The sequence below is a fragment of the Pituophis catenifer genome, unplaced genomic scaffold, assembly GCF_029215685.1.
Source record: "Pituophis catenifer annectens isolate HBS135680 unplaced genomic scaffold, rPitCat1.0.hap2 SCAF_5, whole genome shotgun sequence".
In the NCBI taxonomy this organism is placed as follows: Eukaryota; Metazoa; Chordata; class Lepidosauria; order Squamata; family Colubridae; genus Pituophis; species Pituophis catenifer.
In genome coordinates this window covers 38,837,394-38,851,180 of record NW_027256885.1, presented here as the reverse complement: position 1 = coordinate 38,851,180, position 13,787 = coordinate 38,837,394, and positions in this window count along the sequence as shown.

Sequence of the window (13,787 nt, the reverse complement as noted above, 5' to 3'; positions counted from 1 at the left end):
GTGCACAGGGAATCCCGATCAAGAAAGGGCCGCAACTGGCGAATCAGGCGAACCTGATAAAAGGTCCCCCTGGTAACAGCCGTCAGATGTTCCTCCAAGGACAGCTGTGTCAGGGCATTTATTAATCCCATGTTTGGCTCTGGGACTAATTACCCTGGTTTAGAGGAGATGGGTCGTGGCTTAATCCAAGTTGTCAATAATCTTAAAAGAAACGCGAGGAAGGTTTCTAATAAAACTCATTTATTTGTTATAAAGAAAATAAAACGCCTCACTAACTAAGAAAAGTTAATTGTTACATTTTGGCAAGTGAGATCTCCTGCCGGTCCAAGACGGACCTTGCTGGCAGGAGAACAAAGGGAAGAGAAGTGTGAAGAGCAAGTGAAGGAATGTGGGTGGATGCGGAAACACGTAGCTTACTGATAACAATTCTTGGCAAGCTACGGAGAGTCTGACAGTCCAGAAATAATGAGCTCAGCTGGTAAATAAAATAACGCAGTGACATTCCCCTTCTTTTGCCAGTTGAGCGAATATCAGTTCATCATCAAATAAGGCACATCTTCTCACGCAGATACTCGTGTTGAGCTGCTGAAAGTGGTTTGTTGAGCATATCAGCAATTTGATCATGTGTAGATACATATTGCATTTTGACAAAACCTTTTTTCACTAAATGCTTTATGTTTTGGTAACGAATGTCAATGTGTCTGGACCTAGAACCTGTAAAATGAGATTCAGAAATATAAACCACCGATTCATTGTCTTCCATCACGGTGATCGGTCGGATCGGGTGTGTCCAGATATCTGTGACTAAAGCATCAAACCAAGTTAGAGAATTACATGCATCTGAAACACAAGCATATTCAGCTTCAGTAGATGAACAAGAAACAAAATTCTGTTTACGTACTTGCCAATAAACAGGACATCCATTTAAGAACATCATATAACCTGAAGTACTTTTACGTGATTTCTTATCACTTGCCCAATCAGAATCTGCATAACAACATAATTCTGCATAATCAGTATGTGTTGGTTCTAACAATAACTTCATGTGTTTAGTGTATTTTAGGTATCTCAATAATTTCTTAATACATGTCCAGTGAAACTGTTTTGCCTTACCTACGTGTCGAGATAAGAGATTAACACTAAGTGCAATGTCGGGTCTGGTCCAACTACTAATGTATAACAGTGACCCAATGACTGAACGATACAGTGTTTGATCCTCGAACTCAGGACTTTCTTCTTGTGTCAAGTTGTGAAAATCTGTTTGCATGGGTGTCTTTGTTGTGTTAGCATCTTTCATGTTGCAATGATGCAAAACTTGTTCAATTTTATCTTCTTGTGAAAGACTAAACCCCTTCTGTGTCTTTTCAATCTGAACACCTAAATAAGTGCTAATGTGACCTAATGATTTCAATGTGAAGTATCTCTGCAAAGCTTTGGCAAAAATTTCACTCATTTGCTTATTTGGACCAATATAAACAATATCATCAACATAAACAAGAACTATCTCATATGCATTGTTAGATCTTTTTGTGAACACGCACTCATCAGTTTCGGACTTAATAAAGCCCATTGAATTTAGTTTGTCAGTAAGACATAAATACCACATTAAACCAGATTGTTTCAGACCATAGAGACTTTTGTTTAGGAACCAGGTATCCCCTTCTTGCTGTCGGAATCCTGGAGGACTTTTCACGTAGATCTCTTCGTCTAGGTCTGCATGTAGATAAGCCGTGTCAACATCAAACTGGAAAACTTCTAAACCAAGGATAGTTGCAGTTGCTAAAGCAATTTTTACACTCTCAGTTCTGACTGTCGGTGAGTAAGTATTTGTGTAGTCCTCAGGATAACGTTGAGCGAAACCCTGAGCTACGAGTCTGGCTTTGTACAGTGACTCACCATTTGGTTTCTTTTTGATTCTGTAGACCCATCGAGTGCCAATGACCTTTTTGTTTGCTGGGGGTTTTGCAGGTGTAAATACTTTAAGTTTCTTTAGACTGTCCATTTCAACCTGCATTGCTTCATACCATTTGTTTTGCTCTGAATCAGGGAGCTGCTTGATTTGTGTGAAATTATCAGGTGGAAGTGTGACATTGCAAATCAAAGGCATGGGTGCTTTTGTCAGTTGCCAAGAATATCGTTGTGGAGGGATTCCTTTTGTGGCCCTCTTGGAACGTCTCGGAACAACTGTCCAGTCTTCTTCTTCGTCCTCGTCCTCACTTTCGTCGCTAGCGTCAGCATCCGCGGCTTGCAAAGACGGAACATCGGGTTGAGAAGAATCAGTGGAATCTTGATCATCAATCTGCGTAGCATCAGCAGTATCATCTCTAGGAAAATAAACTCCAGGATCATTGGAATGAATCCTGGACCAGTCAATATCTTCTTCAAAATTAGCAGATTGGGAAATCACAATTGCATGTTTAGAGTCAATAAATTTGCTCCATTTTGAGTTATCATCAATACCCATAAATCTCAGTCTCTTTGCTGTTGGACCTCCTTTTCTTCTTTGAGCTAAGGGAATGTTCACCATAGCATATGAACCAAAAATATGAATGTTTTTAAGATCAGGCTTGTAGCCATACAACATGAAGAAAGGAGTCTGATTTGTTACACTGCTCCAAGTACGGTTGACAATGTAATTTGCATACTTGATAGCTTCACCCCAGTATATCTTATCAAGGTTGGCGTCTTCTAGGAGACAATGCATCATGGTTTGCAGTACCTCTCCGTTGTGAGCCGATGTGTCAGGGGGTGAAGTCTGATGAATAATTCCATTCTTACGCATCCAGTCCTGGAAACGCTGAGACATGAACTCGACACCACGATCACTCTGGATTCTGGCGATGCGAACTTGGTGTTGGGTAGAAACAAGGGTTGCAAAGTCTTTAAAGATCTGAAAAGTCTCTGATTTTTCTTTCATAGGATATACATATACATATCCATATCTAGAGTAATTATCAACAATTGTTAGGAAATATTTTCTACCACCAAATGATGGCGGGAATGGACCAACTATGTCAATGTGAACCAAATCAAAAATGCGTGTTGACAGGCGTGTAGCGTGTTTGGGAATAGCTGCTGCTTTGGATTTGGCCTTCTTGCATACAGCACAATCCAAAAACACCTTACACCCCTTTAGATCCAAACCTTTTGCGAATTCCGGCATCTTCCTAAGAACACGGAAACTGGCATGCCCCAATCTTCTATGCCATTTGTGGATACACCTGGAATGCAAAGGTTTACCTGTTAGTGAATTCTCAACATTAACATTTTTATGCGGAACCTCAGGCTTGCTCTGAGCAACCTGTTTACCAATTCTATTTTTGTTGGCTTTAGGAGCCTTAGGAATAGCAACAGGATCTCTCACTGGAGCATCTCTCTCTGGGCCTGTGCTCTGCCTTTTTGGAGTTTGCATACTTGCCTGTGTTTGTGTTTTAGGCTTTGGCTTTAAGTAATAAACACCACCAATTAATATGGTTTCAGCAACAATATCTCCATCTTTAACTATGTAACTTGCTTTTTCAAGGTGGTGAACCTGGAACTTTAACATTCTAGACAAGTGATACTGACTAAGCAAATTACTGGTTGCTGTTGGTATGTAATAAACATCAGGAATGAATGCATCGAGCTCTTCAACATAAACAGTTCCTTTTCCTTTGACCTGGCAAGAATGATTTGAAAAAGAATAAAGTTCACGTAGTTCTGGTTCAGGCTCGTGCATTTCTGTGAAAAGTTCCTTTCTATAGGTAACATGCAATGCTGCACCACTGTCCAAAGTCCACAGGAGTCGTCTGTCGTACTCTGGTTGAGGTTGTGGATCATTGGTTAAAGCCAATGTGGCGAGTGGAGTTTGTGGATCACGCCGGGGACCACGACGACCTTGTCTACCGCCTCTGCCTCTGCCTCTGGAATCTGTTCCTCTGGGCTGGTACGTGACGGGAGCTGGAACTCGTTGGGGACAATCCCGGGTGGCATGTCCCACACGATTACAGGTGTTGCATCTTGGCATCCTTGGAGCATAGGTCCTTCCTCGGAAGGGGCGCCTAGCTGGAGCTCTTGATGCGGGTGGTCCTCTCAAGTGTGGAGTAGCTAGCATGAATGCCTCTTCTTCAATTAAAAGTCTACAAACATTGTCCACTGTGCGTTGAGCAATTGGGACTTGGTTAATTTTTGTAACAGCATCTTTCCATTCATAATTCAAAGAGTTAATAATGATGCTGATCATTTGAATATCTTCAATGTTATGGCCTCTTTCTCTCAATTCTGTTCTCAGACCTTTCAGTTTGGTCAAATGTCCTCCAATTTGTTCACCAGGTTTCAATCTCGAACCGTGGAGTTCAGACATGAGTAAACATGAAGATTCAATTGAGATAGGCCTGTAGCAATTTTCCAATTCAGCCCAAATTTGTCGGGCTGTTGTATTTGGTGGAAAAGTGACCTGCAGTTCAGTATCCATGGACATCAATAATGTTGTGCGAGCCCTTATCTCTAAATCTCTTATTGCATAGTCCCATGGTTGTGCAGGAGGGTTAAATACCATAAAATGCGTGCCTTCTCTAAGAAGCAATAGTGTAATCTCACTGACCCAGGCTTTGTAATTGTGTCCTGACATTTTTAGTTTTGACTCACCAGTTAGTGGAGAGACAGAAAATGCCTGGTGAGGAGCCTGCACTTGGTATGCTGGCTGTGCTGGCAGAAATGCCTGTGGTATTTGCTGTGCCTGTTGTGGACCTAAAAATGGTCTTGGTTGTGCCATTGGAGGCGGGCCAGGAGGTGGCCCTATTTGCACTTGTGGCTGGGGCACATATGCAGGCATTTGTAGCTGCTGTGGCTGATGCACTGGAATCTGCTGTGTTCCAGTTGCCATTTGTGCTTGAGCTGCAATATTGGCATGACCTGCTGGAGATGCAGTCATTTGCCTTTGCTTTGTTCCATCTAAAAGGACACCAACACCGCCAGGGGGTGTTTGAGTTTGAGCCTGTGGAAACACTTGTGGCATTTCAGCTTCCTGTAGTAAATTACTTTCGCCAGCAGATGGTGCTGCACCTTTAGCTTCGGGCAGCTTTGCATATGGGGCATTGTATGCTTTAGAGTAGGAGTGGTTATGTAAGACATGTGTAACTTGATCAGGGAGATTTTCATGTGACGTATGCAGTGCTCTTTGCCTTAATTGGCCTGACACAAAATCCACCAGGGGGAGTGTCTTTGGCTCTGAGCAAGAAGACAATATGGCGCTTTTTGAAAAATTTAAGTTATTTCCCTTATCTTGCTCAAGCATAGATATAGCCATTTTTGCCTGGGATAGCTGCTGTTCATAGAGTTTTATACGGTCACGATAGGATTTGATGGCCATCTCACGCTGGGTGAGCTCAGGGCTTTGAGAAGAGTAATGAATTACTTCTCTCTCTGCGTGGGAGGAATTTTGCTCAGCAGTGTGCTTCAGCCTTGCATTGAGCGTTACAAATTCAGAAGGTTCTGGGAAGACTTTTTCAGAGCTTGGAAGATCAGAAGAAAATGTTACTGACCTCAGTCGTAAATCATCATCTTCAAAAACAGCTTCTGTCTTATCTCCGTCCATTTCTGTTCCCACGGTTTTTTTTTTGTTCCAGGCGTGTGGCTGTAGTAAGGGGCTGGAAATCTGAAAATCTCCTGTCTGCCACCTCTTCGTTGGAAAGATCAATCAAATCATTTACGAAGAGTGGTCTTGGTTTCACTTTGCCTTTTTTCTTCTGTTTCGGCATCTTAGCAAAATAATTAGCGTACCTCAGTAGCTAAAAACTAATTGCCTATGCGCTCTTATCAGAAGTAACAAAACAAGGAAAAAAGCCATAAATCAGACCATCCTCGTGCTATCAGTTGTCAGGGCATTTATTAATCCCATGTTTGGCTCTGGGACTAATTACCCTGGTTTAGAGGAGATGGGTCGTGGCTTAATCCAAGTTGTCAATAATCTTAAAAGAAACGCGAGGAAGGTTTCTAATAAAACTCATTTATTTGTTATAAAGAAAATAAAACGCCTCACTAACTAAGAAAAGTTAATTGTTACATTTTGGCAAGTGAGATCTCCTGCCGGTCCAAGACGGACCTTGCTGGCAGGAGAACAAAGGGAAGAGAAGTGTGAAGAGCAAGTGAAGGAATGTGGGTGGATGCGGAAACACGTAGCTTACTGATAACAATTCTTGGCAAGCTACGGAGAGTCTGACAGTCCAGAAATAATGAGCTCAGCTGGTAAATAAAATAACGCAGTGACAAGCTGCATATCCAGGAGGACTCCCAGATTGCGAGCCCTCTCTGTGGGGGCCAATGACTCGCCCCCAATAGTCAGTGATGGAGTCAACTGACTATATCGGGATGCCGGGAGCCACAGCCACTCAGTCTTGGAAGGGTTGAGCTTGAGCCTGTTCCTCCCCATCTAGACCCGCACAGCCTCCAGGCACTGGGACATCACTTCAAGGGCACTTGAGAGGAACATCTGGCACTTGAGAGGAACCTCCTGAGGAAGGACAATTTCTCAGGGAAGGTGATACAAACTATCCAGGCGTCCAGGCGGGCCTCGACAAATCGGAATTAAAATGCAACTTGGCGGGCCTTTTGTCAGTGGTGCTCCAGGGGACACATCGATCCCACTTCGGCATCAGTTCCTGAGATCCTGGAGTTTCTACAGGGGGTGCTGGACAAGGGGTTAGCTCCCAACACCCTACGTCAACAGGTTGCAGCCTTGTCTACGGTGCTGACATATGACAACCAACGGCCCCTCAGCCAACATCCGAGGGTCCGCAGTTTCCTAAAGGGAGCTGCTAACCTGAAACCCCCAGTGGTACATTGATACCCCACCTGGGACCTTACATTAGTCCTGCAAGCACTCACGTCTTCACCATTTGAGCTATTGAGTACCATCGCCCTCCGGTTCCTGACCTTTAAGGTCACTTTCCTCGTGGCCATAACTTCAGCCAGGAGGATATTGGAACTAGCAGCCCTCTCTGTGCGAGGGGACCTTTGCATTTTCCATCCGGACAGAGTTGTTCTGCGGCTGGACCCCCCTCTTCTGCCCAAGGTGAACTCCTGGTTCCACAGGGCCCAGGAGATCATTCTGCCTGATTTCGGTCCTGGACCTAATCATCCTCTGGAAGAAAAATGGCAACCTTGGACGTCAGGAGGGCCCTCTGCAGATACATTAAAGGAACAGTGCCCTTCAGACGAACAGAATCTCTGTTCGTTTCATTCGATACCTCTTCGATGGGCAGGAAGGTGTCCTCCTCCATGGTGGGCCGATGGCTGAAGGCGTGTATTGCAAAGGCATATGAACTTAAGGCCAGGCCGGTACCAGGACAGATTTTAGCTCACTCCACTAGGAGTGCGGCAACAACGGCTGGCTGGACTACTCAAGCATTAGTCATAGACATTTGCAAGGTGGCAACTTGGTCCTCTTTATCATCATTTATCCATCATTACAAACTAAGCAGCTATGCCTCAGCTGAGGCGTCCTTTGGACGGAGAGTGCTTCAGAGAGTACAATCCACCCCAGAGCCCCAGGACCAGTCAGCTGCCCTCCCATAGATCTCTAAGCTTGGGTATTTATTTATTTATTTATTTATTTATTTATTTATTTATTTATTTATTTATTGGTTCGATTTATATGCCGCCCTTTTCCGGAGACTCAGGGCAGCTTACAATGCGTTAAGCAATAGCCTTCATACTTTTGTATATACCTGCTTAGTAGGGCTTTCAGCTCCCCCCTAAGCGGTGTTCTTTTTTATACAAAGTCAGCTTATTGCCCCCACAAACCGGGTCCTCATTTTACCTACCTTGAAAGGATGGAAGGCTGAGTCAACCTTGAGCCTGGTGAGATTTGAACTTGCAGTAATTGCAGGCAGCTGGTGTTACTTAACAGTGCTTTAGTCTGCTGTGCCACCAAGGCTCTCCAAGCAGCGCACTGGAGAAAGGACGTTGGTATTACCTGAACATCTCTTCTCAATGCGCTGTGGGAGAATCCAACCCACCCTGTCAGTTTCCTGATCTGGGAGTCCGGGGGTGGTTACACTGGACGATTATGTCTTTGTCAAAAAACTGAGGCTCAGCCGAGCAGAGGAGGTGTGGCTAAGAAAGGAAAAAAAAGTACACTCAGTCTCTGGCAAATAGACAGAAGTCAACCCTATGCTTGGATTCTCCCGCAGCACACTGAGAAGAGACGTTCAGGTAATACCAATGTCCTTTTCCCTCCTCCTTTGGGTTACAGCTAATCCGATATGCCTCAAGAGAATACATTCTCTCACTTGTTTTGTTTACTCAAATTACTTTCTCTTCAGCATCTCCTGTACCTATCCGTACCTATCCATTACACATTAACTTCTAAAATATTTTGTCTACATAGCCTCTCTCAGCTCTCTAGCATTAAGGAATGTGTGCAAGTAATGTAGGTAAATGCGGGTCCAGCTGGATGATCACTGAAGGGCCCTCTTTATTCATAGTATTGTAGGAAAGGAAATGTGCTTGTTTAAGGGAAGCCAATTATCCAGTTGAAAGGCAGAGAATTCCTTTGAAGTAGAAACATTCACAAGAGGGGGCCCTCAGTTGTCAGAGATAGAGATATTTGTTTGAAGGTTAAAACAGATCAAAGGATGACCACATGTAATATCAACAAGAGATAATTTGAATCTATGCTTCAGTAATTTACAAGAAGAATTATGACTGTTGGCAAAGAAAATGTAAAACTTAATAATTAGGAAATGTCAATTAAATATAACAAATGTATATGATCATATGAATTGCTGAGTTAACAGAATCCTTTGTTTGAAACAGTATAAAACTGGAATCTCATGTTCATTACTTTGCTCAGATCTTGAGGTAGCAATACCTATCTGAACCTTATTGCAATAATAAACTGACTCTGTCTGCCCCGAAGGGATGTCTCTTAATTCCTTCCTTCCATAACACAAGAGAGATTAGAGTTCTACAAAGCATGAAACTATGGTGTCCTTTCTTATAAAAGGATTTCTGAAGGATTTAGATCTTAATACAGGAAGGATACAATTAATTTCATACATATGTTTTTACAGAGGTACATGTATTATAAATGCTTAACAATTAAATTCTTAAAAGGAAAATACTTTTATAGCAGCATAACATATATTGTACAATAGAATAACAACTTTCTATTCATTTATTACTATTCCCTTCATTGCTATTTTATTTTTGAATTCCTTTATTCCTTACAAATCCACCCTTTCTATTTTATTACACTTTTTCATAAAATAAAACATTACTTCCGGAATTCCTTCAAGCTTTGTCTAATTTCTTCAACATTGTCAGATTTTATAATGGCAGTATGTTCATTTATATCATTCAACATCATCATGTTTTTCTTTATTCTGTGTTACAGTTATCATACCTTTAATAGTAATTTGGACTACATTCCTTATAAGGGGTATAAGACATGGTAGACAAAGTAACCCCAACATAAGCATACATGCCATGAATAAGGCTTGCTTCTAATTATTAAAAATTCCCCCTAAAAATCCTTCCGTATCCAGAATTCCCATCCATTTTTGTACTGGAACATGGGCTATTTTCCTCATCCTATCTGTGATTTGTCTAATTACTTCCCCAGTATCATCGATTTCTAGGCAGCAGTTGGTTAAATTAAATTTACCACAGACACCACCTTCTTTAGCTAGTAAACAATCCAATCTGTTCTGGTAAATTGCTGTTTTCCTGAGAGCTCCCAGGAGTGTCCAAGGATGGGTTGACTTGTCTGTTCCTGCAGAGACTGAGCTGTCAATTTTTTGGCCATGCCCCTGTCCTCTTCCTCTCTGGCCCAGTTTCGGCTCGGTCTCAGCATGAAGAGACGTGTCAACTGCATTTCTTGGACATCTTGGACATATCTTGGACTCATCGCTTGGTTTGTGAGTTGGGGGTGTTTTTTGGAGCTGCAGTTTAGCAACGGAGCCGCGGCTTGCCGCCACATGCTCCAATGCGTTGGTAGCGCCATCGGATTCACTCAAGTGGTTGCAGGCTCGCAACTAGCCACGGTGTTAGATCAGGCGCAGGGAAAGGAAGACGTGACCAGCTCGATACATTTAGTAACTTTATTGCAACAGTAACAAGACTGGCTGTGCACTGCCGGAGCTCTCCTTATATTCTCTCCGGCAGACGCACTGCCCCTAAGACAGCTATTCAAACTTCCCGCCTGAGGCTGGCAGCCAATCCGGGCGGGTGTCCTTATAAGGACATAACACTCCTCCCACCCAGTTAGCAAACAGTCACTCAAAGTCAATGAAAGTCATGTAATCGCGCAGGTACGTGGGACGCCTAGGCGCCCTAGTTGACCTGCGCAGTTTCACTTGTTTGTCGATGCCGACTTGGACGGACGGGGCTCCTGTGTCTCCTGGTTCCCTCCCAGGACTCGGTTCGGCTGGCGAGTGTGCGGGGTCCCTCCCAGCGCCTCCGGCCGAACCTTGGACCTCGGACTGCTGGTTCTGATGGTCTTCCTCCTGGCCTGTGCATCGGTCGTCTCGCTGCAGTCGCTTGTCGCTGACCCGGGAAGAGCGTCTGAGTCTCGGTAAGTGTCTGGTTGTCACTTGCTCCTCCCCGGTCTCCCGGGCTCCGCGGTTCGGCTGTGGTTCAGGTTCCCGTTGTCGGGGGGATGTCTCGGACCAGTGCCCTCGGGTCCGGTCCCCCGGCAGTGGGCGGTGTTGACCTTGGTCGTGAAGTCCGACCTCGCCGGGCTGGTGCAGGCCCCCTTGGTCGGGGGTGGCGGAGGCCTTCCTTGCTGGGCTGGCGTTGGCCTACCCTGTCGGGGTGGCAGTGGTCGTCCTGGTCGGGTTGTTGTTGTGGGGATACCTCCGCGGGGTGGTGGAGGTCTCCCCTGCCGGGGTGGCGCTGGCCTCCCTGGCCGGGTTGTTGTAGGCTTTCCTCTCGCACTAGTCCCCGGTCTACCGCAGGTTGGTGGCTGGGGTCTTCCGTGCTGGGGTGTTGTTGCTGGGGTGCCCTCTTGGATGGGTGGAGGTCTCCCTCGCTGGGGTGTTGTGTGCCATCTTCACCCGCATGCTGTGGTATGCCCTCCTCGGACGGTCCCCGGTCTACTGTTGTCCTTGGTTGGCAGTCCTCCGTGCTCTGGGCCTGTCTGCTGCCCCAGCCGGGTGGCCGGGGCTCGCCCTGGGTGAGAAGTCTCCAGTCTACTTCCCTGAAATGCCGCTGCCCTGGTTGGTAGACCGACCTCGTCTGGGTGTTGTTGGCCTCCCTCGGTGGGGTGTTGCAGGTCTGCCTCGCCAGGGTGTTGCAGGTCTACCTCGACGGGGTGTTGCAGGCCTACCTCGTCGGGGTGTTGTAGGCCTACCTCGTCGGGCTGGTTTCGTCCTACTTCCCTCCACCTTTTCCGGAGCTGGTCGATGTGACGTCTACAGACCTGTCCATCTTCCAGCTCCACTCTGTAGGACTTCGGGCCGGTTGTGCTTTCAATCTTCCCCTTCAGCCATTTCGGAGAGCTGTGGAAATTCAATGCGAAAACCGGATCTCCTATGCTGAAGGCGCGAAGTGGGCGGCTGGCCGTTGCAGTCACTTCTGGGCTGTATTGTGGGTGCAGCCGGTCCAATGGTGACCTTAGCCTTCTGCCCATCAACAATTCAGCTGGGCTCTTGTGGGTGGTGGCATGCGGCGTGATGTGTTGGGTGAGGAGGAAGGCGTCAATTCTTTCCTGCCAGTCGCCCGTGCCCATATTGGTGAGTGCCTCCTTGGTGAGTCTCACCATCCGTTCAGCCTGTCCATTCCCAGCTGGCCTGTAAGGGGCTGACAGGGCATGGCGTATGCCCAGTCCGGCCAGGAATGCCTCCATGGCCAAGGACGTGAGTTGGGGCCCGTTATCTGAAACCAACACATCCGGCAGCCCATGGATGGTGAAGAGGCGGCGTAGAGCCCGGATCGTCGCTTCCGTTGTGGTAGATGCCATGGGTACCACCTCGAGCCACTTGGAGAAGGCAACGACGACGATGAGTAGGTGGCGCCCCTGCATCGGACCCGCGAAGTCGATGTGGATCCTTGACCAGGGGCTGCTGGGGGTCTCCCACTTTGTTGGTTCGGCTTGGGGTGGCGCTGAGCATACTTCTTGGCACGGGTCACATCTGGAGACCCATTCCTCGATGTCTCTGTCCAGTGATGGCCACCAGACGTAACTCCGTGCCAGGGCTTTCATGCAGACGATGCCGGGGTGCCCATTATGCAAGGTTTCTAGCGTTCTTCTTTGCAGAGCGCTGGGAATCAGCACTCTGTCTCCCCATAGTAAACAGCCTCTCATGGTGGACAGCTCCTTTTGCTTTCTGACAAAGGGGCTGAATTTCTCCTCTGCCTTCTCCATTGGCCACCCTCTAAGGATCCAGGATTTAACTTGGCGGAGTGTGGGGTCCTTTTGAGTGTGGACGGCCACATCTGCAGATGAGACTGGGCAGCTGTTATCGTTGTCGATGTGGAATGGTGACCCCTCTGCCAGCAGTGTCACATTGAATTTGGTGGCACCGTCATTGCTTGTGTGGGCGATTGTGGTCTGGTGTACTGCTCTGTTGTGAGGATATTCGTCGTCCCCGCACCTGGACTGGTTCGAGGACCGTTTGGATGTCCTCTGGGTGTCTCTGTGATTTTTGCGGAATCTTGGCCTGGGTGGTTCCGGGGCTGGATCTGTTGCTCTGCATGCTTCGGCTATGTGTCCCCTCTACAGGCAACGACGGCAGGTCGCGTCCCTCCATCTGCAGTTTGCCCTGGGGTGGTCACCTTTGCAACTGCCACAGCGTTCCTCCCAGTCGCCATGTTGGGGATTTTCCCGCCTGGGGGGGCGGGAAACCTTGTGTATGGCCATTTCCTCATCGGATTCTGATGGTGTGGTGGAGTCATCAGAGGAATTTGGGCCCAACGTGTGGATCTTGTGGATCCCTCTTGCCTTTACCATTGCGGCGGCCGCTTTCTCGGAAGTCTCAGCGGCTGTGGCTTCTTCGAGGACTTCCTTGAGCGGGATTCTCTTGCGGCTCAGGAACTTCTTCTGTAGGCCCACATCCCGCATCCCGAAGACGATGCAGTCCCGGATGGCATTATCAACATTGTCAAATTCGCAATTGGCAGCGATTTGACGAAGTGCTGCCATGAACTCTTTAATGGATTCACCTTCCCGTTGGTTCCTCTGCTGGAAGGTGAATCTGTTTGCAATCGGGGTGCCTGTGGGAGCGTAGTGTTCCTGCAGGACTTCCTGCAGGTCACTCCAGGACATCTCCTCAATATCTCTGGGCGCCACGAGGTCGATGGCCATCTCTAGGACGTCAGAGCTGCAGTGGGCCAGGAATAGGGCTCTCTTGCGTTCATCGTCGAGGTTCTGATAGCCGTTTCCTCGGAGGAATTTCCGGAATCTGACCATGTACGACCTCCATTTCTCTCTTGCCGGGTCGAATGGATTCAGTGAAGCGATCGGTGCTTGCGGGGTTGCCATTCTGTAGGATGCTGCGGTTGGGTGACTTCAGCTCGGGTAGGCGATCGTGCCCGCGTCTTGTTCAGGTTCTCTCCTCTAGTCCTTTGTCACCAGTGTTAGATCAGGCGCAGGGAAAGGAAGACGTGACCAGCTCGATACATTTAGTAACTTTATTGCAACAGTAACAAGACTGGCTGTGCGCTGCCGGAGCTCTCCTTATATTCTCTCTAGCAGACGCACCGCCCCTAAGACAGCTATTCAAACTTCCCGCCCGAGGCTGGCAGCCAATCCGGGCGGGTGTCCTTATAAGGACATAACACACGGCATGTCACCATGCACTCCAGGG